This window comes from Carya illinoinensis, chromosome 9 (genome assembly GCF_018687715.1).
Source record: "Carya illinoinensis cultivar Pawnee chromosome 9, C.illinoinensisPawnee_v1, whole genome shotgun sequence".
NCBI lineage: Eukaryota > Viridiplantae > Streptophyta > Magnoliopsida > Fagales > Juglandaceae > Carya > Carya illinoinensis.
Genome location: NC_056760.1, coordinates 36,989,351 through 37,014,267, shown reverse-complemented (window position 1 = coordinate 37,014,267; position 24,917 = coordinate 36,989,351). Strand labels below are relative to the sequence as shown.

Sequence of the window (24,917 nt, the reverse complement as noted above, 5' to 3'; positions counted from 1 at the left end):
TATGATGAGTAAAGCTTGGCAAGTAACAGGACGGGTCTCTTTCAAAGTTCTTGGGCAAAACAAGTTTCTAGTAGAGTTCCAGAGTGCCATGGAGAAGACAAGGGTCCTTAAGAGTTGTCCTTGGACCTTTGACAGGTTTTTAGTCAACATACAAGACTGGGAAGGTTGCCTAATGCCCAAAGACTTGTCTTTCACAAAGGAGAACTTCTGGATACAGCTTCACGATCTCCCATTTGCAGGAATGAATAAAACGATGGGGGAGAAACTGGGCGCGACAATGGGTGAAGTTCTTGCAATGGATGTTGATGCAGGCGTACTAGCGTGGGGCAAATACCTTAGGGTGAAAGTTCAAGTTAACATCACCAAAGCACTGTCAAGAGGAAGTTTTATCAACATAGGAACTCAACGATACTGGATCCCATTCAGATATGAATGACTGCCTTTAATTTGTTTTCAGTGTGGGGTTATCAAGCACCTTGGACCTTCTTGTCCAAATCCTTTGCTTGAAGGAAAATATCGGGAAGGAGAAGGAGCTCAGTATGGTCAGTTGTTACGAGCTAGCCCCCCAGCGAGAAGCAACCAGAATTATACAAAAAAGAAAGATGAATCTACAAGCTCAGACGATTGGTGCCAAAACAACAATGAGTCCAATAAATTTGATGATGAAGAGCTGGTGCATAGTGCTAAAGGCAATAGTGTTGAGAAGTCTAATCACACTGACAGAGGTAGCTCCAGCACCAATATCTCTCAGAGCCCTTTCTTGAGGAAGGGCAACCCGCATGATGGTGTAGAAAGGCACGGGCAATCTGACCAGGCAACTCCAACCACCCTCATCCACCATACTTACCCTGACATGCATACAATAGCCCCAAATGAGTCTCGGATAACCTCTCCAGTCGTATCCCCTATTATTGTTTTAAATTCAGTAGGGTCTGATAGCCCAGTAAGGCAGGATACCACCTTCAGCTTACCCTCTCAGAACTCCCCTCTCAAGCCTTCCAGAGTTGGCCCATCTAAATTAAGGCCCACTTAGCCCAACAAGAAGAGCATGATACACCTATGAGGGATATTAGTAAGGCAAAATAGAAAAGGAAAACTGCAGATGCCCAGCTAAGACCCATCTTGACCAAGAAACGATTTAAACAAGCTTGCATGGTAGTGGCTGCTAAGTAGCCCTGCCACTCCCCATGAAACACTTAGCATGGAACTGCCGAGGGCTTGGGAACCCTCGGACAGTTCGAGAGCTTCACCATATGGTGAAGGATAAGAGCCTGGATGTCATTTTTCTAAGTGAGACCAAGTGTAAAAGAGATAGGATGGAATGTATCAGGAATAAACTGAATTTTGATCAAAGCTTCACTGTGGACTGTGTTGGTAGAAGTGGTGGCCTTGCTTTCTTTTGGAAGAAAGAGGTGGAGGCAGAGTTGAATTCTTACTCAAATCACCACATCTCTTTGACTATACACCCTGCTGCATTGGAAAGAAGCAATATCCTAACTGGTTTTTATGGACAACCAATAGCTACTAGAAGGAAAGAGAGCTGGAGTTTAATTAGATTACTACAATCTCATATCCAGTGCCCATGGTTATGTTTGGGAGACTTTAATGAAATCCTCCTACAAGAGGAACAATTTGGCTCCCATGTTAGACCATTCCAACAAATGAAGGCCTTCAGAACAGTTATTGAGGACTGTGGCCTGAAGGACTTAGATTTCAATGGTGATAGTTATACCTGGAGTAATAGAAGAGAGGGTTCAGAATTCACTAAAGCCAGGTTGGACAGAGTGTTTGTTAACAAGGATTGGATGGATCTCAAGTACCACAACTCAATGCAAGTCTTACCAGCTTAGTGCTCAGATCATAATCCCATTCTTGTTACATGCTCAAGTTCTAATGCAAGTAAAACCCATAGACCTCGTATTTTCAAATATGAAGCAGCATGGGGTATGAGGGAGGAATGCAGCCTCATAATTCAACAAGCTTGGCTTTTAAGCAGTCATCTTAGTCCTAAGACAATAGCCTCTTGAGAAGGGCTTAAGATTTGCAATGAGAAGTTGAAAACTTGGAGCAGGAAAGCCTTTCAGGAACATAACAAAAAGCTCTCAGATAAAAGAGAATGTCTAAGAAGGATGCAAAAAGCTAATACAAGTCACAGTAATGAATAGATCCGTGCAAATTCAAGCAGAGATTGATAAACTGTTAGAGGATGAAGAATTAAAATGGAGACAAAGGGCAAAACAAAGATGGCTCCAAGAAGGAGATAGGAATACTAATTACTTCCACCATTGTGCTTCACACAAGAAATTGGTCAATACAATTAAGAGTATAGCCAATGAGGAAGGCACCATAGCCAACAATTAGGAGGAAATAAGTCTGGCATTTCAAGACTTCTATATGAACCTTTTTTCTACTTCTGCTCCTAGAGGCAATGTAGCCTTACTTCAATCTTTTCAGCCTCGAATCTCATGTGATATGAATAGGTCATTAACTAGACCTTATTCCAAAGAGGAGATTGAAAGAGCCATTTTTTAAATGAACCCATTAGGTTCACTAGGGCCAGATGGGTTCCCAGCTCTATTCTACCACCAGCATTGGCCAACAGTTGGTAAAGGAGTCACTGAGGCAGTTATGGAACACCTGAACACAAGGAAGGGATTTAAAGACATTAACCATACCTTTATCTCCCTTATACCAAAGAAAAAAGCTCCCAAGTCTATTACAGACTTTAGACCTATAAGTCTATGCAATGTCTTTTATAAGATCATTACCAAAGTGGTAGCAAACAGACTAAAACTCATCCTGCCAAGTGTCATATCTTCAAACCAAAGTGCATTCGTGCCAGGAAGATTAATCTTTGACAATGTGGTTGTAGCTTATGAACTCTTACAGTCGATGAAGAATAGACTTAAAGGCAGATTTAATAGATATATGGCCCTCAAGCTTGACATGAGCAAAGCATATGACAGAGTAGAGTGGAGCTTCTTATAAACAACAATGATTAAGATGGGTTTTGACAGAAGCTGGGTGCATTTGGTGATGGAATGTGTAACATCCCACTAAAAATTTAATTGTAAAATTTCTATTAGTTTTAGGAATCTCGTGAAGACCCCATAAGTTTTTACGAATCCATTAATCGTATAGGTTTTAGTCTAACTACATAGTTAGTGTTATTATTTACTATGATATCCGAAGTGTGTTTTTGATTATTGGAGATAGTTAGAAGTGTCAAAATGTATTATGGTTTGTGCCATTAGACTCGGAGGGTTATTTAAGGTCTTATGACGCAATAACATTTTTTCATATTTTCGGACGAAACGTCTATTTAAAACTGTAGATATTATTGGATAAAAATATTTTGAGCTAAATTTTGTGGATATTTTGGATAAAAATATCTTAAACTAATTTTGTGGATATTATTGGATAAAAACATTTTAAGCTAATTTTGTGGATATTATTGGGTAAAAATATCTTGAGTTGATTTTTGTAGATATTATTACGTAAGAGAGTCCTACACTTAATTCTCATTTCGGGTAAGAGAGTCCTACACTTAACTCTCACTCCAGCCTCATCTCTTCCATATCTCATCCATAAGTATCTCCAGCCACCCCTCGCCACGAAATTATCTTCATTTACACTTTCCATTGAAAGGATATCAAACACTCTCTCTCGGACAGCTTTTAGGAGGTATTTTGCACACCCATTTCGAAGCTTTTGTAAGTATTTTATCATAAAGTCTCCTTCATATAAGTTGTTCCTTTTTTCGTCTAGTTTATGTGGATATCTTATTTTTCCAATTTTAAGATCATTTGGTCAGTCAAATATTGTATAAACTATAAAAAGGTCATTCTGGGAGATAAACTGGAGATTATGTTATAGTTTGGAGTTTTTGACCAAGCTAATGGATAGATATTGGTCCGAAATTTTTCTGGAGTATTGTTAACATGTGTATATGATTATTGGTTGAGGATTTTTGCATGATTAAAGGTTTTGATGAAAGATTTGCTTAGATTTAGAAACTTAGAAACTGGAAGAGGAAAAACAGTTTCTGTTTTGAGAAAGTTTAACTCTTTGGTGGTCTAAACCTATTCCAATGAATTTGATAATTTTATTAGAGGATCCTAAGCATCTTATATACATGTTATATTATTATTTTAAAGATATTTGATGTTAGTTTCAAAGATATGAAATTTTATGCAAAGAGATATTCAAATAAGCCAAAATGTGGATATTCTTGGCTAAATTCATGTTTTGGTTAATTTCTAACCATGTGATCTTGAATTAGAAGCTTATATATGTTTTAGGATATATTTTTAAACCATGTGATGGTTTGGTTTGAAGATCATATATTTATAAGTCATAGATCAAGAGATTTATCAAAACTAGTTGAGGAAAAAGTTTCTGTTTTTGGACTAAGTGTAAAACCAAAAACTCCAAATGTTATTTTGTGATTTTGGTGACTTTAGTTTGATGATTTAAAGCATGGTTGATGTTAGGATGATATTATGAATATGTTAGAAGTAAGATTTGATTTTTGAAATTCTTGGAGATGTTTTGATTTAAAGTCAAAACTTGTGATTCAAATGCTTGGATCTTTTTACAAAAAAGTTTGGTGTTGATTATTAGCTTTTTCTAAATGGATGTTTTAAGTATGAGTTTTGAAGTTGGAAGGAATTGCAACAAAAATCAAGGGAAATGGCCTATGGATGTTCCGGCCATAGTGTGTTTTCCATAGTTGTGTTTTGTTTTAAATTTTTCTGAGTTGATATTTAAGTTTAGAACAAAATTTACATGAGAAATGTAAATTTTAGAAACTTTTGGAGTTAGTATGCAAAATCCTTAAGTTATGGGTAAAACGGTCATTTTTCCACATGTAGAGAGTAAAATAAAAATTTTACTCTTTAAGTTAGTATTTTCCATATTTCAAATTATTAGTGATTTAATTCTAACTTTTAGAATCACTAATTACAGTTCCTCGTGATCGCACTTGAAGTTTTATAAGAAACGCGGAGATCGAGGTAAGTTAGCTTTTAACCTACTAGCAGTCTACTGTGTATGTGTGCTAAGTAAAGGAACTACAGTGTATGTATATGTGTTATCATATATGTCATGCCATGCCAAGTTATCACATAATTGTCTATTATACAGAATTTATTCTATCATCAATTTTTATCTGTTACATAATATATTCTGTCATGTATTACTGTACCTTAAAAGTACGTCATTCTAAGTATGCCATCTATTACATGTATGTCAAGTCATGTAATATTCACTGTTGCAAGTATGTCATGTTAAATATGTTGTCTATTATATGTTATGCCATGTTACGAAATGTTTCTATCTCAAGTTGGTCATGTATTTCAAGTTATGTTCAAGTCACGTTATGTTACGTCAGGGCTTCAGTCATTTCGTATTCCAATCACGTTTCATCTTGATTACTTATGTATGGGGTCACAGCAATTGTAGTGCATACACTATGTGAGACACAACAATTGTGACACGTAGAATACATGGGGCCACAACAACTGTGGAGTATGTATTTAAGCAGTTAAAGAATAAGTTTCCGTAGAATACATGGGGCCACAACAACTGTGGAGTATGTATTTTTCATGTTAAGTCAAGTTTGTGTAGAATACATAGGGCCACAATAACTATGGAGTATGTATTTACACGTAGAATACATGGGGCCACAACAACTGTGGAGTATGTATTTTTCATGTTAATTCAAGTTTCAAAACAAGTTCATGCTAAGTCAAGTTTCAGATCAAGTTCATGTCAAGTCAAGTTCAGTTCATGTTTCAATTTAAGTTATGTCAATTATGCTATGTTGTACGCCAAGTTATGCTTTAATTACTTATGAATTTGATTATACATTTATACTTTTACTGTCATCCATGCACCATTAGCTTGTGTGGAAGTTTTTTGTTAACTTACTGAGATTTGTAATCAAATCTTACTTTGGTAGTCCCAACTACCATTCCCCCCGAATGGTAGATCTTGTTACAGGACCTGAAGGAGAATCAGGAGCTGATCAACTAGACACAGTTGACTAAGCGACGGTGCGACATAAATGTTAATATATTAATTAACGTAAATTACTACTTGTACGATTGAGTTGCATCTCTAGTACTTTTTGGATCATAACCATTTTGGACTAGTGTTGTGATCTTAGTTGTTCAATGGATTTTTATGTATGAAGTATTTTTTAAGCATTTGGGATATTTTCAATTTGGTGCATAGTATTGCTAAAGAAAAAATTTATCCGCTGCGAATATTGTATATTGTTAGATGCATGTTAGGAATATTGCATCTTATATGTCATGAACGGGGGCAGATAACCTTGTGTTGCATGGCTCGACGCTTCAAATGTCCGTCCGATCCCAAACGGAATTTGGGGGCGTCACAGAATGTGTAACAACAGTTAGCTACTCAATCCCAGTGAATGGCATCCCTTAGCCAACCTTCCAACCAACAAGAGGAATATGGCAGGGAGACCCCCTCTCTCCCTATCTCTTCATCATTTGCTCATAAATACTAACCTATTGTCTGAACCAGGCAGAATCTCAAGGAGCAATAACAGGAATCCCAGTGGCAAGAGGTGCCATGAGAGTTACTCATTTATTTTTTGCAGATGACAGTCTTGTTTTCTGTAAATCCAACCCAGAGGAATGGAGCAGACTACATCATATTCTGACATCATTTGAACTGGAATCTAGACAGCACCTCAACCTTGAAAAGACCTCCATCTTCTTCAGCAGCAACACTAAGCCAGACACTCAACTCTCCATTTTAGAGCTAGCAGGCATCAAAGCTACAAGAGCCTTTGACAAGTACTTGGGTCTACCATCTTATATTGGTAGGAACAAACAAAAAGCTTTCAATTCATTACTTGATAAAGTCAAAGGCAAGATTTCAAATTGGAGAATCAACATGCTGTCTCAAGGAGGTAAAGAAATTCAGCTAAAATCAGTTCTACAGTCCATCCCAACATATAGCATGGGTATATTTCTCTTGCCTAAAGTCATTTTAAGAAGGCTTAACCAACTCCTACAATCTTTCTGGTAGGGCCAAAAGGAAAACAGATCCAAAATCCATTGGATTAATTGGAAAACCATAGGAAAATCTAAGAGCAAAGGAGGATTGGGGTTCAGGGACTTCGAACAGTTCAATCTTGCTTTACTTGCAAAGCAAGGATGGAGACTCATACAAAATCAGAACTCTCTTGCGGCTCAGGTACTTAAAGCTAAATATTTTTCCAATTCAAATTTTCTCACAGTCAAAAAGAGAGTCTCGGATTCCTATGTATGGAGAAGCTTCCTTGCAGCCAGGCATGTTCTTGAAGAAGGTTTGTTATGGAAAGTAGGCAATGGCCAAAAAATCAAGATTTGGCTTGATAAATGGATACCAAGGCCATCTTCCTATATGGTACAATCCCTTGTGAGCATATTAGACAAGGAGGCATCAATAGATCAACTAATCAACCCAGATACCATGCAATGGAACCTCTCCCTAATCCACTCTATCTTTTCAGAAGAGGAGGCAAAGTTAATCTGCAACATGCCTATTAGTCCCTACAGAAACCAAGATGTTCTATCCTAGAGGTGTTCAAACAATGGAAAGTTTTCTATAAGAAGTGCATACCACTTGCAGGGTACTATGAGGGAGGATAGCATGGGACAACCCTCTATGCAGAACCCTGGATCAAAATTATGGAATAGGTTGTGGAACCTCAAAATCCCCAATGGAACAAAATCCTTTCTATGGAGAGCAGCAAAGGAGTCACTTCCAACTAACCTCAACCTAGGAAAAAAGAAGGTGGTGATATCCCCCTTTTATCCCATTTGCCTCAGTGAAAATGAAATAGTTTCCCATGCACTATGGTCTTGTAGGGCAGCTCAAGATGTATGGTATTTAAGCTCGAGGAAACTACAGAAATTGAGTATCTATGCAAAGTCCTTCAGAGAGTTTCTTGAATCGATGCTGGATCTACTACCCTCAGAAGAAATGTGTGAGATGGCAGTAACAGCTAAACACTTGTGGCATAGAAGAAACTATTTAGTGTTTGAGAACTCATTTACTTCACCATCTAAAATCTCCAAAAAGATCCAAGTAAAGATGGCACTAATTAGATCAGAAAATGAGCTCAGAACAAAGAAGCAGCTGAAACAAGACCTGAGTCCTCAACACTGGACACCTCCCCACTTAGGAGTCTACAAAGCAAACTAGGATGCTGCAACAGATAAGGTAAATTCTAAGGTGGGAATTGGGGTTGTAATTCGAGACTCTAAGGGCCTTGTGATAACTACTCTATGGTCAAGCAAAACAATGAACCCGGATCCCATACTCGGGGAAGCAGCTGCTGCTCTCCAAGCTACATCCCTCTATGTTAAGCTGGGGCTTAACTACATCTTGTTGGAAGGTGACTCATTAGAGATAGTCAAGGCAGTGCAACACTCAGAAGAATGTTGGACTTCAGCTGGCTTTATGATCAGAGATATAAAACATCTCCTCTCTAAATTCAGTAGATGGTCCATTAAACATGTACCAAGGAAGGGCAATGGCATTGCTCACGGTTTGGCCAAGCATGATTTGTCATGTCTGGATGAATGTATTTTGATGGAGGATTATCCTCCTTCTATTCAAAACTTGTTTCAATGAATGAATGAATGATCTACCTTTCAAAAAATATATATATTAATAACATATGACCAAATGTTATATTAAGATTTATAAGATTAATTTTATGTTAGATCAAATGTTATGTTAGTTTTATATTATTAGATTATTATTATATGTGAGCAATAGGATTTTAAATTTTAATGTTATATTAATTAGAATTTAGCATATAATATAAAATTATTTTATATATAATTATACTATAATATAAAAATAATATAAAAAATTAAAATATATATATAAAAAATTCTAATCATCATCCCCACATATCACACTTTTTTTCAATGTTTTAATTTATTTTATTTTATTATTCTTAAACTAATTGAGTTTTTCTACTAATCATCCATATACTACACATTTAGAAAAATTGAAATAAATAAATAAATAAAATGTGTGTTGTGTGGTATGTGGGGATGATGAGTAACAAAACTCATATATATATATATATATATATATATATATCTGAACCAGTCCAGTCCGATGTTAGAAAAAGGATAACTAGAACCGGACTAGTTTTGACCGATCTTGAAAAAAATGAAATTTGTACTAGACCAAACTGATTTTGAACCGGACCAGTTTGATCCACCAGTTTTTTTTTCCACCCGTAAGTGTAAGTAGGTTTTTGGGTTTGGCAAGGATAATACTTGGGCTTGTTCATCCTTACATGGGCTTAGTGGGTTTCCAAATCTTCCTAAATTTAATCCTCCATAACAAAGGTCTACTCCTAGGTACCCAATAATTAACCTCAAGGAACGAACATGGGATCAAGTGCCAAATTATAGTGTAAACCCTAACTTTCCAAAAATAGAAACCTCAAAAGTCCAAAAAGTTCTTTTTTTTACTAATCAAGCGTAGGATATATATTTATATAGAAATAAAACAACGTTTAAGGTGGATCTTTTCCACTATCAAGGTACACAAAGCATTGCGGAATAGAGTCTAGGGGTAAGTTTCCAAACACTAGGTTGGTTCCTGCTTATTGCGCCACAAAGTGCACACATTGATTTTGGGATCAATGGATTTTGATAAAATTCCAGTCTTGATGATCTTTTGAAATATGATGGATGTCTACTATAATAGGAGAGATCGACAAGAATAGTGTTAAGTTTTGACTCTCGGTTGCTGAGAAGACAAATTGGGCATCGCCTTTTATTGCTATTTTTCCAAAATTATTCGCCATACAGACTGCAAGTAATGATACCATTGCTTCTGCTACCAACGGAATGGAAGTATTGATCCTTTCAGTTATAATCTCCAGAATTTCTCCTAAGTGATTTCTTCGATTAGATGAGGCTACTAAAAAATGATCTCTTACCGCAGTATCAAAAGAAACACTTTGAATTCCAAGGGGAGGAGGGATCCACTTTAAAATTGGGATATTGTGATAGGTGCTTCCTGCCTGGGCTTCCTTGTAATTTTCATATACTATGGATTGTTGTTTTTTAATCACATCCAAAAAGAAAATAGAATGGTTGTCAAAGATATAATTAACTTTCTCCATAATATATCAAGCAAAATGACCGCAAATAGTTGGAAGTGGTGACTTTCCTTCCCCTGTAATCCTAAGAACTTACTGGGGTGGATGATCATTTTATCCAGTCTGAGATGGAATCGATGGGCAATCACTCTATGTTTAGTGCCCAGCTACTTTGTTGCCAAAGAATTCTAACAATGGGACATTTCACAAATAGATGAAGTAGTGTCTCTTCTTCTTGGTTACAAAGAGTGCATTCTTCTAAGGTTTGCTGCTGAACTCTTTCTCTGATTTTTTTCCTTTGTTGGTAGAATATTCCAAAGTATCTTCCATAACAAAAGCATGTGACGATCATGTATTTTTAAACTCCACAGAGGCTTGAAGAGAGAGTTTTGATTCAACTAAGTTGAATCATGGAATCCTATAGACACTTGGTAAGCTATTTTGACGAAGTATTTTCCACTGTGATTGAGGGACCACACTTCTTTATCTTCTTCTTGAACTCTTGTAGTCAGTGGGGTTTTTAGAATTTCTACTACGCTAGATGGGTAAAATAAAATTTGCATTTTTTGGATATCCCAAGACTTTGGATTATTTTGGATAAAATATGCCACTTTTATGGATGGGTGGGAGGATTCCATATTTAAGAGCGGAGTTGGCTTGAAATCTTTTAGAGTTGGGATCCATGGGTCAAACCAAATAGTAACCGATCAACCATTGAAAATTTGGAAGCACCTACCTTAGGCTAGAAAGTCTTTAGTTCTTAGAATGCCTTTCCACATAGGAGAGTCCGATGATTTTGGAGAACTCAACCACAAGGAAGTGTTTTGGAAGTATTTTGAAGAGAAGGTGAAATGCCAAAGCCCAACCGGATTTGGCTAAGAGAGCTTGCTTCATATTCTCCATCAATCTAATACTGAGGCCACCTATCATTTTTGGTAGACAAATCGACTTCCATGATTTAAGAGTTAGATTGTGGGTTTTGTCTTTTGGAAATCTCCACAAAAAAATTTTTAAAGCTTTGAATGAGAGATTTGCAACAACTGATTTCGGAAGTTGCAATGTGTTTATGTAATAAGAAGGAATTGTACTTGCCACTAATCGTATTAACATTGTGAGCCATGCTTGTGCTAGTAGCTTCACCTTCCAACATTCTAATTTTTTCCCCACTTTGTCCAGCTACATAATTTTCTTTTTTACTTATGTTGAAAGATGTTAGAAGCCCTAAATATTTCATTCTGGCTGAAGAAGCCCCAGAGAAGCTTTGTATGGGAGCCAATTTGCTATAGCTACTTTATTTTGATTGCTTGTGTTCTAAGTGATAAAGATTGAGGACTTTGAAAATTTTATTTCTTGGCCCGACCAACATTGATATTTCTCCAGGCATTCCAAGATGGCGTGTGCATTTTGCTCTGTGGCTTTTGCAAATATCATTGTGTCATCAGCAAAAAGTAGTCTTGATAGTACTTTTGTTGCCTTGTGAGATATTGATGGGCTATTCCTGCTAATTTTGATCCCTTCAAACTTTTGTTGGGTTTTTGCTCTTAAAAGTAGTCTTGATAGTACTTTTATGATTAATATGAACAAGAACGGTGATATCGGATCTCCTTGTCTGATTCATCTTTTTGCTTTGAAGAAACCTCTTGGTGAGCCATTTATAGTGATTGAGAATGTTGTTGAAGTGATGCATTCCTTTATTAGCTTGATTCAGCTTGTATTGAAATCCAGAGTATTCATTACTGCAAAAGGAAAGTCTCATTCCACTCAATTGAAAGCCTTTTTCATGTCTAACTTTATAGCCATCAAACCTTTTTCCCAAATTTCCTTTTTAGGTGATGGAAAAGTCGGTGGGCAATCAATGTATTTTCTTTAATGTTTCTCTCTGGGACAAAGGCTATTTGGAGAGGAGAAATTATTTTGGAAACCAATCCTTTGAGGCGATTCGCCATGATTTTTGTGATATTTTGTGGCTAACATTTGTGAGACTTATAGGATGGTATTGGCTTGGCGAGTTTGGGTTCTTCTGTTTAGCCACTAAGAATTCTCAGATGAGAATTTTGAGTTTTAAGATTAAATATTAAAATATTATATATTAATATTATTATTATTTTGAAATTTGAAAAAGTAAAGAAAAAGTTGAATTGTTTATTATATTTTGTATGGGGATTTAGGAAAGTTGTAATGATGAGATGAAAATTTCGTGTTTGAGATTAAAAATTCAAATGGCCAAACAGTACCTAGTATTTAGGATGAGAGTTATGTTTGTATGGTTCATTTGCTTTAGGAGCTTCCCACTCATAAAACAATTTTGTACTGCACAAATGACCTATACTTTTATAATGCTCCAGTAGTGCTTGAAAAATAGGGCATTCATACCGTCCAAGCCTAGGGCTTTGTTGTTTGGTATTTGTTTGAGAGTGCCAAAAATTTCTATTTCATCCAAAATCTTGTTTAACATTTCATTATCTTCTTCAGATATTTGCTTGTCAAACAAGTGGCCTAATTGATCCGAAATTTGAGGCTGAAGATGTGTAAACAGTTTTAAAATGAGCAATGAAAGCTGATTCAATTACTAAAGGGTCCATTGACCAGTTACCTGGCCCTAGCTTGATTGAGTTAATTGCATTTCTCATTCGACGGATTGTGGTTGTCAAGTGGTAAAACTTCGTGTTTAAATCCGTTGATGTGAACCAAGTAATGCAAGATTTCTATTTCCATAATATCTCCTCATTTTCTCTCAATTTATGGAGCTTATTTTGCAAAGCTATTTCTATTCCTGGCTACTCGATGTCATCTCGTTGCTTTGGACTTCCAAAAGTTCCCTTTTAATCTGCTGGATGTTACTTTGGATGTGCCTAAAATAATTTATGTTCCCAACTTTGAGTGCTTCTTTTGTTGGTCTGATTTTCTTGCAGAGAATGAAGGTCGGGTTGCCCTGAAAATTTTTACTCCAAGTTTCTTTTATTATAAGATGACTTAAAGGCTCATGGATCCAGAATTCATCAAACTTGAAAGATGGCTCGTTGTGAGTCGAGGTAGAATCTGCTTTTCTTGTAGAGAATGACGGCTGGGTTGCCCTTAAAATTTCTACTCCAAGCTTCTTTTATTATAAGATGACTTAAAGGCTCACGGATCCAGAGTTCCTCAAACTTAAAAGATGGAGTGTTACGAGTCGAGGCAGTGGTGTTGAGCAAGATAGGATGATGATCCAAGGCTGAAGAAGCTAGGTTCGAAAGCGAGGCGTCAGGGAAGAGGAGCCTCCATTCTTTATTTGCTATGACTTGGTCTATAGCAAGATTTCCGATAGAAATATGACATCCGGGTTATATAGCCTAATATTAGCTCTTAAGTTCCTAAGTGCATTGGGTCAGGCTAACCCTCGACAATTCCATGCCATTGTTCTTATTTATCAGTTGGAGGCATGTTGAAGCTTGCCTCATGAGCTATCTTGGATTTTTTCTAGGACTGAATGGTTGGTCTGGAGTACATTTTTTCTTTTCCTTTAGATTTCTTTTCTTTACCTCTTGAATTCAATCGTATGGCGATAAGGGTGAGTGCCATTTTTGTTTCCTCTGATTAAGCTTCATGGGGTCCCATGCCTTTCAAGTCTGCCTTCTCCAATTTAATCAGACGTTGAGACTTGCATTTTGGTATATCATGATCTTCTAAAATTTGTTGCCTTCTCATAGAGAGATTGCTTTTACATGGCTTGAAAGAAGGTGGATTTTGTAATGGGTCAGGCTCAATAATTATGACCTTCTCTTTATGCATAGTTACCTCTAGTGTCTGCGACTCTTGTATCTCATGAAGAGGGATAATGTTTTTGTCTTGAAATGGGGGGATTCCTTTCATGGTTTGAAACAGCTCAGGAGATGATATGGCCTTTTTTGCTTTATTGGCTCTCTCCACGAAGGGCGAGGATAAATTGCAGAATGATTGTGTTGGAGACTCTTTCTCTGAGGGTTCTTGGAGAATTATGACTTTTGCCTGAGTTTGAATTGATTGACCTTGATGCATATTTGTGAGATTTTGGAGCTCGTTTAGACTGAATGAAGCACTTCCCTTTATAGTGAATGGTGCCATTTGCAATGGTTTGAGATGGGCTTGGTTCTTGGACTGCAATTCTAGATTGTTGATAAAGAGTTGACGGGCTTCAATCTGAGCATAGTGGGATTGAGAAGACACCTCATCATGGGCCAGAAGAGGCCCATAATTTTGCTTAAGTTGCTGATTTTTATACCCTTGCATGGCAGAGTAAATTTGCTTCCACTATGCTCTCTAGGGAGCATTCTTCCTTACTGATAATGACACAGACAATAGTGGTGTGACAAAGTATTGCATGGTCATTAATTGAGATTCCTCTGTTGGCCTTATTTTCACTCCTTGAGTCAGAAGGGGAATATTGCTGCGAAATGGACAATAAATTTTTGATTCAATGGTTGTGTCTACAGTGAATAGATTAACTTTTGTTGGTGGGGTAATGAATGAAGCTTTGCTCATTCGAAAATGCAGCATCTAAGTTCTTGTTGTTCGCGCCAACTTTAATGGAGTTTGAAGGAGAGGGGAAGTAGTTTATCAGTTCTCGAATGAGTACGGGTAGGATGTCTTCTTCATCACAATTGTAAGAATGCAGACTCTTTTTTGAAAATGAGCTTGCTTGGATTTTTCCTGCTTGGTGGCTTGCATCTTTTTTATTTCTCCATGCTTCAATTTCCATTTCTACACATGGCTTGTTGTAATGCGTGTTTAGCGGATCCTCCTTTAAAGTCTCTTTCAAGCTTCTCCTTTGTTTGTTCAAATGACTGAGAGATGCCTAGAGGGGGATTGTATTCTGCTCTTAAGGATGGGCCGAACCTGATTTTTGTAGGAGTTGATTGGGGGAATTCACAAAAGATTTGGAAATGTCCAATCCTACCACAAGTATAATAGAAATCCACAAGCTTTTCATATTTGAAAGCCACCCAAACTACCTTGTTCCTCAATCTTGGCAATGGAAAGCCTTTTTTTAGTGATTTTGTGACATCTATTTTGACCTTGATTCGTATGAATTTATGAAAGGTCAGACCATAAATTGGGTCAACTTTTACTCTGATGACGTTACCTATCGCTTTCGCAATATCCACTGCATTGTCCATATTGAAATGGTCCAAGGGTAGGCCATGCAGTTGGACGTTGAATGTTGCTTAGTTTAAACTGACTTCCTCTATGGTACCACTAGGAGACCATTGTTTTAAGATCATCAAATGACCTTTGAAATTCCAGGATCCTTGGTTTAGTACCATAAGTTTATCTTGTGGAGTTCTAAATGTGAATATGAATTTATTGGCATCCATATCATCAATCAAAAAGCTTTGAATAAATTTCCATGAGGCTATGATGCAAAAGTGGATTGCGAATTTATTTAAGGGTCTATTAGCTACTAACCTTCCAATTAGAACTTTGTCTGATGTTGTTTTGTAGCTTCTAGAGTTGTCGGCAAGTGAATATCCTTCCATGATAGTGCTTCCATTTGGGAGATAAGAGACTCCAAGCCCATCTATGTGTTGTTTAAGACAAGCTTTCTCCAGAATCAAAGCTATCTCTTACGAACCAGTTGACATACAAAGCTTTTAAAATGACGCATCAAAGAGTGCAATAGAAAACAAAAAACACCTCCTAGATAGAGAAGCTCTGGCTTCTCTCTAGCCGGTTTCAATATATGTCCTCAAAAGTTTAGGATGCTACATATGTAGCGGCCTAATAATGAGATTTTAACCTTACTTGGTAATTGCCCCATCAACATCTGAAATAACAATTTGTGCATTCCACTTCCACAAGTAAATATGAGCATCAACTTGTTGAAAGCTAATGCAGTTTTAGCAATTGTATTTTACAAAAAACCTATTGCTTTCATTTGAATATAAGAATTTTCAAGGTGTAGTTAATTGACAAACCTCTTTTCTTCCTAGAACCCTGGTAGAGAAACTAAAGGCTATCATATTTTAACCTTCTTTCAGATTCAATGATGTTGTGTGCCCATTAATGGGAACATTGGTCCTTCTCCACTACTTGCAAGTAGACCCATTGCCAATATGTAGTGCCATAGTTGACAATACTGGTGACTTGACAAATTCAAAATCGACGAAGACATCCTCATTAGTTGAATTGCTGCTAGCATGCTCAAGTGTTTTCCATCTTCTAAATGGCATAGGCTAGAGACTTCATCACGTCGAACTGAAGAAGCATTTCCAGAATCATCATCCCTCAGCGATGGTGTGCCATCCTTCTCTACAAGAATCCCATCTTTGGGCTAAAATCATAAATCTAAACCAAATGCAGCCATTTCAAGAACGGGAGAGCAGCATTTTCCCAAAGCAAGTAGATCTCTCTGAATTTGATTATTAGGTTACCGCTCCTAATAATTGACGTTGTAGAACTTTTTAAATCCTCTGCATATATGAAATGCACATCATAGGCTTTAGCAGCAACCTTCAAACCCATACCTGCAAGTAGTAATATGGATAAAAGAAAATAAATGCTCTATAAGATCTACAACAGGAGACTCATTTTGTATTAAATGGCACCAAGAGCATAGTTTTAAATTTCGTTCCATTCTGGCTGTTCCATTGTAGTATCCAATACACTAATCCTTATTATTCCATTTCACTCCAAATTCCAACCCGTACTAGTCCGTTTTGGCCATTCTGATAAAATTCCGGCCATTTCAGCCGAAATTGGCATTCCAAGCCCTGTTCCATTTCAGACTATTTTTATAATTTTCTTGTGCTTAAATGACATTTTTGTAAATTTTAAATTCAAATTTTTTTTAATTACTAAAATATAAAATGTATTTATATAATTTTAATTTTTTTTAAAACTTTAAATATGTCCCCTCATTCTCTCTCTTTTTTTAAATATCATTATTTTTAATAATTTCTCTATTCTTTTTTTATTTTTATATTTTTTTTGTTTTTGTCTCTCAACTCAAATTTGTAATTTTTTAAACTTATATACATTTTATAAATTTTCAATTCTTCTATATATATATATATATACACATATACATGATACACACTTACATATATATATGTATTTGTTTTGTTAGTTGGTAGTTTATATATACATATAATTATTTATATATAATAATTAATTAATCTCGAAATGGTATCCGAAATGATATTGGTACCGAAATATTTCATTCTAGTACCTTAACCGAAACGGCCACCAGAACGATATTCAGAACTTTGACCAAGAGACCTTTACCCAGGATGGACTGAGGTTGTATCTCTTAACTAGAAATTCCAGTTTGAGGGTCCACTGGCTCGATTTTATTGCATTCATCTTCAGATGCAGCTATTAGCGGATCTATCTCTTCAAATGCTGCTACCATATGAAACTTTCCATCCTTAGCTTGTGAACCATTAGATGCAAAAGGAATATATTTTCTATCAATGTTTTCTGCAAAAGTAAGATTATATACAATCCTAGAGTGTGCAAAGTCAATGCACTCCCTTTGAAAAAAATAAGTAAATATGAGACACACATGACAAAATTAATTTTTTAATGATGGACCCTACTATTTTTCAAAAGGAGTGTGTGAGGCCTGTACACTCTTAAACTGCAAATATCATTTCTCCTCTTGTAAATATTGAACACCCAATGAGGAAACCATATCTTCTAAATTGGCTTCTTCAACACGTTTAGTGAAGTCCGATAGCACCAAATGGCTCTTAAACACATCTCCCCCCTTGATAGCAGCAGGCGCTTATTTTGATTTACTCTACACAATAATCTCTCCTTTCTGATCTACAACATTTAAAGCATTTTAAGATTGACAGACATCGTCCGCATCTCCCTCACGAACTCCAGCTGATTACCTGAAGCATTTTCATTATTTCTAACACTTCTAATATCAACAGATATGACATTAGTTGTAGATGCACTCAGCTCACTAGTATAATCAACCAAATATTTTCACCTGAACTGAACTCATCATTGCATTCACAAAATTTGACCCCTCACCTAGGGCTAGATGAAACGGAGGTGTGGTTAATTGCATGTTCTCTGCATTCTTCTCTGATGTTGAGATGGGGGCTGTTAATACATGACCATCCACACTCACCAATACCACTTCTGAATCCAAACTCTGGGGTTCCACAAAATTCTAACCATCTAAGCTATCATATCATTTTGATCCGTATTCTGACAACTCAACCGAACCCTCCATAGAAGATTGCTCATCATGGAAGTCATAAACCTTCTATCAACATCAGATTCTCCCCTCTCAATATGGTCTGCAAGCCGGGCAACATAATCATCTCACAATCACGCCAACTCTGAGTCAAAGACACTATGTTCAAGTCTACAAATGTCACCAATGTTATCACTACTACATTCTTTGTTATTTTAATGTAAACAACTATCCTATGCTAGAAACTGCAAATTATTAGAAACCTTTACAACCCCATCTATCTCACTTCCTTTACCAGCATCAACCTCCTTCACAAAATAGGCCTTGCATAAATTATCAAGATGCATGTGGAAATTGGCTTCAATGCCACTGACAGCTATGCAGACAACCTTCTAAGCACCTTTTAGAACTCCCTGAAATTGGCGAAAACGAACATACCAAGGTGTGCTTCAAAATGTCCCATTCAGCTGCTAAACAACAATGACATCAATAGTTCCACCAAAAGGGTGGAAAGGGTTAGCAACAGAGTAAACACCCTAAGAAATTCAGCTTCCAACTTTACCCACCACATCCATTTGGTCAACCTAATAGCTAATACCAAACCATCAGATTTTGGGGGGCATGCATATGTTAAAGACCCAACCATTAATCCAAAAGCCTTAGGACTGTTGGATACTAATTTGGTCAAACATTTAATCCTTAAGATCATAACATTCCACCACGCTTTCGAATCCAATGTCCATGGTGGCCCACTTTATCAACACTGACCCGATGGTAGCCATTTCTCTTTTGGCGGGTTCACTCATCTATGAGTATTCAATGATTTAACACCATGGCCATACATAGTATTAAGGCATTTTAATTCATTCTCTAGGTTGTCCCCTCCGTTACTTAAACTCGTGACGTGATTCCTGCTCTGATACCAATTGTTAAAGACCCAACCTTTGATCCAAAATCCCTAAGACTATTGAATACTAATTTGGTTAAGCATTTAACCCTCAAAATCATAACAGTATATTTTAGGTTTTCTTGGATTTTTATTTTTTATTTTTTGGTTAACTACTATTCTCACTCCTCTATGAAACTGAGGGACGTCCAAGAAAAGAAAAAAGAAAAAAGAAAAGCAATCAAAGTATCATTTTTAAGCGACAAAGTACAAATGGTTTTGATGCTACTTTGATGTAAATGTAAGACCTAATGCAAGTTTGGTCATCAAGAAATGAAGGGAAAATAAAAGAAAAATACAAAATGTCTCAAATGCTATTTCAAACCCAAATATAACATGCATAAAATGAAATAAAATGAAATCAACCTGGTATAAAAAATTAACAAAGTTTCAATTATTTTCCTAACTTTTCGTCTCCCAGCAAGCAATAGAAACTTCTTAAAAAATTAACAAACAGCCTGGAGAAGATAGAATTGCAACGAGAAAGCAAGCTCTCAAAGAAAGCTAGACTTACAGATTGAAAATTGGACATGGTCGAAGATTGACCAACCAGACTTCTCAAATACACAAATTTGTCTTTCGCTCGCTATTTCTTGGCTAGTAGTTCATTATCTTCTCAAAACTTCTTTAACCAATGTTTAGGGATTGCATTTTCAATCCTCTATCCTCAAAATTATCAGAGAATTCAAGGTTTGGACTTCAGGGAGGATATGTTCGGATAACAAATCGACTAGAGTCTGAAATCTGCTCCATTGCCAAGCAATATGTAGGTACTCCTGCCTCCTGAAATGGAGTTACTCCACTGGTTCCATTGTAAAATCAAAATTACAGAAAACACTCATCAAATGGCAGGCAAATATTGAATGAAATGAAGGGCCTTTTGGAAAATAAAGATCAGTTTCCGTGATTAAGTTTGACTACACAGTTCAGATGAGATAAGATGAAATATTTTGTTGAAAATTGAATAAAATATTATTATAGTATAATGCTTTTGTTGAAATGTTTCTGTGATTAAGTTTGGCTACACTATTTCCGTAATTAATGTTTTGTTGAAATGTTTTTGTGATGAATTGTTATGGTACTGTAAGCACAACAGTACCACAACAATTCAGCAAATAAAATCACCAAGAAATGCAAAATTACCTCAGTTTTGGCAATCGAAAAATCAGCGCCCCTCATTATCCTCAATATAAGTAGTTTGTCGACATGCTTTAATACCACAATAAATATTGGCTATTCATTTTGATGATAGTTTATTGAGTGTGAGATATTGCTAGTGCTACTACTTGACCCAAACATTGGGTAGCATTATCTTTTGTTTTACTTCAAGTTTTTAGACAAATAGTGAGCATTCCCATTGTCGACACTCAACTTTCCCTTGTGAAGCCCACAAACATACCCAAATCATTAACTCATACAAAGTGGCTCAGGAAAGGAATGGTAACACATAGGAAAAAGCAACATGCTCGAATGGCTACAACAATCAGTTACTTTTGTGATTGGCTGTCCAAGTTACCATGCCATGTAATATGTTACAAATTTTTCATGTTTCCACTCAAGTTTGTTATCATCATAGTTGGAGGGATACACAACCAAAATCATACCAAATAAGAAAAGCATCCAAGAAAAATATACCTTTAACTAAATAGCAAACTCATCAAAGTAATCCAACTTTCAAAAAATTGAGTTGCAATTATAGACACACAACAGTTGGTAGACATGTTAGACACTTAAGAATAATAGAGACGTGATTTAGCTAACTGGCTCAGGAACCAAATGGTAATATATAGAAAATTTGGCACTCTTAAATGGTTGTAACAACTAGTTGCCACTACTTATTGGTTGTCTGGGTTACCATGTCATGGAGATATGTGCCAAATTTATTGTATCCCCACGAGACAACCGAGGGGGTTAGAGAAGGAAAATTCATCAACAAGAATGCTCTAATCTAAAACGAAAATTAAGCGACATTACTAAATTACAACATAACACTAAGAAATATACTTTACAAAATCCAAACAACACTGAGCAGTATGCAAATGAATAAGACTATCAAAACATAAATGAGTGAGAAATCTATGGATTAAAGCATGATGTTCTAAAGGAACAGATAAAATAATTCATCCACATCGGTAATTCACATGTCTGCCAAGCTTATTCAATTTCCAAAATCCAAACAATAGGAAATCAACATACAAATATCACAAGACTTTGTTAAAATAGCAATGATAGAAGTAATATATGGATTAAAACAAAATGTTCTAATACAATACTGAGCAGCATGCAAAATGAATAAGAATATAAAAACATAAATGAGAAAGTAAGAAAGTAATGATCATAACAAAAAGTAATGTTAAATGGATGTGTGTTGAATAAATGAACATCACATGAATAAATCCTAGTCAGTTAAGAAAAAGATAATGATAGTAAAGAAACCTTTTTGATGCTAAATGAATAAGAGTATTCACATCCGCTTCCATAAAAAATGTGTTTTCCATGAAGCTCAAAATGATTTTTTTATTTATAGCATACGCAAAACAAGATTTCACCCTCAAATAATTGCAAAACCTTAAATCCTGGTTACCTTTTGTGAAAACTATCACAAAATACTTTGTGGTCATTCGGATTTGAATTACCCTGCCATATTGATGGAGCTCAATTAAAAATACTTGTGAATTAACCCCTCCCATGGAATAATTAGAACTAAACACCAAGAAGAGAAGCAATATATCTCAAATATAATGAGATAACTTGGTTGAAGGTGCCTGCATAATTATTGAGAAATAAAACAACAATGCAAAAGAGTCTTGGAGGAAATTTTGATAGCTACAAGGTGATGATCAATGCATGAATTATTATTATCATCATTTATCATAACATAAAGAAATAAAAGAGGCAACAGATCATGGCTATAAACACCACATGAAACATTATTATAAATTAGTCCAGGTCGATCATGGTGGGTTCGGGAAACTAAGATAAGATAACAATGAGAATGAAATCAATGAAAACAAAGAAAATGATAACAATGAAAACAAAGATAGCGAAATCAATTAAAGCAGTAGACAGAGTCCATAAAAGAAAGATAATGAAAATAAAGATAATGAATGCAAAGATAGTGAAATCAAATTAAAACCCTAGAGCAGCCGATAAAAATGTAGGATTTTGGATTTTGAGTATCCAAGAGATCCAATTATAAAATCAATACTTAAAGCAATAGAGAGAATCCATAAGAAAGGGCTACCAAATAGAATGAAAAACAAAGAGAATCTCATAAATGGTTAACAATGCAAACAAACACAAAATTCATTAATTATAGGCTGCCAAACAGAATGAAAAGAAAGAGAATCTAAAAAATGGTTAACAATGCAAACCAACAAAAACATTCATAGCATTATAGGCTGCCAAACAGAATGAAAACAGAGATAATCTAAAAAATGGTTAACAATGCAAACCAACACAGTAACATTATGGTTAACATTTTCTCCAATGCAAACCAACACACATGGCAGCATTATGACATCATTATGCAAACCAACACACACACACAATTTAACAATTTAACAATCTCAAAAATGGTTAACAATGCAAACCAAGACTGTAACATTATGGCTAACGATTTAACAATGCAAACCAACAAAACCAACACAGTAAAATTATGGTTATCAATGCAAACCAACACAAAATTCATTAATTATAGGCTGCCAAATGTAATGAAAACAAAGAGAAACTAAAAAATGGTTAAAAATGCAAACAAACACAAAATTCGAATGGCCAACAAACACTGTATGAATGGATTCAAAGGTATACTCAATTTGCTCAAACCAAAATATTGCAATTGATGAAATTAGTCCAAACTAAACTCTATTGCCCCTTGAATGGCCGTTGTGAAGAAAAATTAAGATCCAAATTCAAACCCTAGAGCAGCTCACAATGTAGGGTTTTCGATTTTGAGTGTCCAAAGATCTAAATACATACATCCAAAAAGTCGAAATTGTGCAATGTTTAGGATAAAAGCCATGGCAGATAGAGATAATAGGTGTCTTTGATTTGTGCGAGAGTGAAGGACAGAGTTCAAACATAAAGGAAACGAAACAAGAAGTGCATTTATGTGAGAGAGAAGGACAAAGACTTACGTGAAATCCGACCGATGAAGAGGGGCCTCAAATGGTGGTAAACGGTGTGAGAGAGGATTGATACAAAGGAGGGCAATCAAGACTCAAGAGAGATTTTCATGCGGGACCTACTGCAGGAAAGGAACGGATGGCTCGATTAGGGATGTACAAGCAACCCTAAATTAAATCCCTAATTTAGGGATCCGGATGGGAGGAGGTTTATGAGGTTTCTCCAAAATAAAGAGATAACAAGCGTTTAAGGAAGCGGATAAGAATGCTCTTAATGATATCCTAACTCCTAACACACCAAATTCTGTGTAGCAAAAGTTCATATAAAAAATTCTATTTATTCTTTTTTACGTCATGATTTGTTATTTTCATTTTTCTATTTAAATATATATATATATATATATATATATATATATATATATTTGTGTAAATATGTGTTTAAATATAAAAGAAAATGACAAATTATATATTAAGATTTAATGTAAAAATAGTAAATAGCATTTCTCTTAAATAATTGGTTGGATTATTTCATAACTAATTTTAGGATTAGGTACTATCACTTCATTAAATATTTTTATTTAAATTCAAATTTTTACATAACTATTCTTCTTATAAAAATTATAAAAATTATTTTTATTTATATTCAAATTTTACATAACTATTCTTCCTATAAAAAAAATTTATTAAGTAAGATTATATAAAATTAAAAAATAAATTTTAAATACTTCATATGATACGTTAAATCTATTTTATAATAAAAATAATTTTACATCATATTAAATTACATTAATTTATAAAAATCTTTTTATAAAAAAATATTTATCTTTTTAAATAATGAAAAAAGTTCTATGAAAATTAGTTCTTTATGCTAATACGGGTCTTATAGGAAAATGATAACATATGTCCACCAAACAACATGTCCATTCATCTATTTTAAATTTTTTATATATATTTTTTTTTAGTGGTTAAGGAAGTAATTATTAGTAAATTTCTATTTCTTTTAGTTTTTTTTCTTAATGGTTAAGGATGTTTAAAAAATGATTAAAAAAAATTTTAAAAAAAAAAAACTCATTTGTACTAATGTGTACAGTGGCGGAACTAGGAATTTTTCTAAGAGGGTCCAAATTTCAATGTGCAACGTATTGAATTTTAAAAATTATAAATATATATATAATTAATTAAATATCAATAATTTGCAATATACGTGTAGAAATATAATTCTAAAAATAAAATACCTTAATCTATATTTCAAATCTTTTATGATAATGTTTCATGAAATAATATTCACCTATTATTATTTTTATAACAAAATATTTAAAATTTATTTATTTTGTATAAACTATCAAGTGATCTTTTAGAATCTCATCTTTCATTCTTGTATATATGTAAACTATTTTATTAAATTTTATATAAACTCTAGATATTTTCATATCACATTAAACATATAATATTATAATAGAGATCTTAAATAAGATTTTTCTTGATCAATGAAGTCTAGAGGATAAAACCTCTCAACTATTTTCCATATAG

At 35.0% G+C, this 24,917-nt stretch overlaps 1 pseudogene; it reads right to left on the bottom strand.

Annotated features, from left to right (window-relative positions):
* Nucleotides 1–15,930: 15,930 nt before the first annotated feature.
* Nucleotides 15,931–23,675, bottom strand: LOC122276593 (annotated as a pseudogene).
* Between the last annotated feature and the right edge of the window lie 1,242 nt (nt 23,676–24,917).